Consider the following 2,225-nt stretch of genomic DNA (forward strand, 5'->3'; position numbering starts at 1 on the left):
AAAAAAAAAAAAAAAAAAAAAAAAAAAAAAAAAAAAAAAAGGAAGAAAATTGCACAATTGAAGGAATTCATGCTAAATGGGATAAACCTGCCTCCACCCCAGGCCTGAGTGCAAAGCCTAGAGCCTATATACTCACCCTGACTCTCTATATCCAAGCTAACATCAGCTAGTCACTGTACAGGCACAGTGGCAGATCTTCTGTACCTGCCTAACACAAATCTTCCCCTCCCTGTCTTTCTACACAGCATCTCCTGTGATCACAACTGAGACCAGCTGATCCTTTTTGCCCGGACATTCTGCAGGACTCCGTCACCTGTCTCGGCATCCCACAGTAAAGGGACTGAAGGAGGTAACTTCCATGTTTCACATAGGAGGTATGAATCACATTACTTTGTACCTGTCCTGCTTAATACAATTCACGTATTTCCATTTTTTGAGTTTATTGCTTACTCTTGCTAGAAACCGATGATGTTAATGCTCACTTTGCTAGACCTGAATACCCAGAGACACTGAGTTTTCACCAACTGTTCCTTAAAGAGCAACTCAGTATGAGAAATCCTCCTACAAATTCTACACTTATCCATGTCATGAGCCCTGCCAATACACTGCAGACTGTAAACAGCCAGAGAGAGCATTCCAAACAGTTAATGTCAAATAGCTCATTTTCTCTCATCTCCACACAAAATTCCTGTCATGTTGCATTACATGTAAACAACCGAGAAACTTAATGACATGCCTTTCAGTAAAAAACTCATATGGCTTTTCAGTCTGAACAGATTAATTGCAGTCTGTAACAATATAAAGTGATGCAATCTGATTACAGTTTCTATTGTTCTTTGGGATAAAATATTTTATGTGAATGCAAAGCCAAGTTTTCTGCTGGCATGATTTTATTGAATTCCATGGAAAAATAAAATGCTCATCTAAAATCCATAGTACAAAATACTAATCTAAAATCCATCGTGTCCTGTTCCAGTAAATAAATTTTATAAGCTTCTGTAAATTAGATGTGCCAGATCAGATTCCAGACCCCATGGAAATGTCCATGTCATTGAAGAGAGGCAATAGGAATATTTTGTTTTGGAGGAGACACTTCTGAATGAATTTTTTAGCACTTTATGCTTTTAGAGTGGTTTCCTACTTCCATTTTTTCACTGCCCTGTCTTCATCTTGACGTCGCACTCTTTATATCTGCTTGTCGTTCTCTTTAGTTTCATTCCTATGTACTCTCGAGTTGTTTTTCTGTTCTTGCTGCAGGCATCGTTCTGGTGTTTTGTATCAGTCCTGTAGACCCAAGCCCAGAAGCCCTGCAACACAAGTTCTGCTTGCTGCCAACAGGGATAACACAAGGAACTTCCATGAAACCTCTCCGGGTACATCCCTTACTGAGCTATATGTATGTCAACACTTTAGGATGGGGGTTTTTTTAACCTCCAACTCCTCCTCTTTTTTAAAGCAAAACATGACAGAAAATATATTCAAGAGGATAATTAATCCATGGTTTGCTTTGTTTGTCTGGTTTTGGGTATTTTTTATAAACTCAGTTTTCTTTAGTTTAGTTTTCTTTGTTTATTTTCCCGATTTGCATGATGCCATAATTGGGGGGTGATCACTGCTTGGAGAGGTCAGAAATTATCTGTGGTATTTTGAATCCCATGTAACTGCACCGGGGGAAGGGCTGAAATTTTTTGGGCAAGTGTGTGGGCTTTCCAATGGAACACCGCTCTGTCCATGCTGCTGGACTAAAACAGAAGGTCACAAATATTCTACAGAAGCTGCCGATGTCTGATTGCCTGGAACCTGTTTGAGTTATCAATACTCCAACAGTGTTTCACTTCTACAGGACTAGCACATTTTATGGAACAGGAGACATTTTTTATGTAATATTAGCAATATTACATTTAATTGTTACAATATGGCCTGACACTGGGGACCAAGGGAAGAGTACTCAATGGAAGAGCAGAAACTGCTGTACTTTGAACTGTAGCTGTGTGTATTGGAAAGGGGGAGCACATAGTTCACATCTCCGCAGGGACGTGTTCCAAATAGATCATAAGAAAGCAGGCTGAAGAATTGGAGATGTTTAAATCAGCACTGTAGAATCCTGAAGAAGAGTAAGAAAATGAGGGGGGGAAAAATTACATTTTCAAAATACTGAGTCAGTACTTTGATATGAATAGAAATCCTTTCTATAGAAATAGATTGTTTACCCCTGTCCATTTCTT

General features: G+C 39.0%; 1 long non-coding RNA gene across 1 annotated transcript in view; it reads right to left on the minus strand.

The window, feature by feature from the left end:
* Positions 1 to 1,199: 1,199 nt before the first annotated feature.
* Positions 1,200 to 2,225, minus strand: part of LOC114064852 — a 4,725-nt gene continuing 3,699 nt past the window's right edge. The window contains exon 3 of the long non-coding RNA XR_003572819.1: positions 1,200 to 1,307. This is a non-coding gene — a long non-coding RNA (uncharacterized LOC114064852). The remainder of the gene's footprint in view (positions 1,308 to 2,225) is intronic.

This window comes from Empidonax traillii, unplaced genomic scaffold, assembly GCF_003031625.1.
Source record: "Empidonax traillii isolate 1590-97213 ecotype Southwest subspecies unplaced genomic scaffold, ASM303162v1 scaffold586:size682069, whole genome shotgun sequence".
In the NCBI taxonomy this organism is placed as follows: Eukaryota; Metazoa; Chordata; class Aves; order Passeriformes; family Tyrannidae; genus Empidonax; species Empidonax traillii.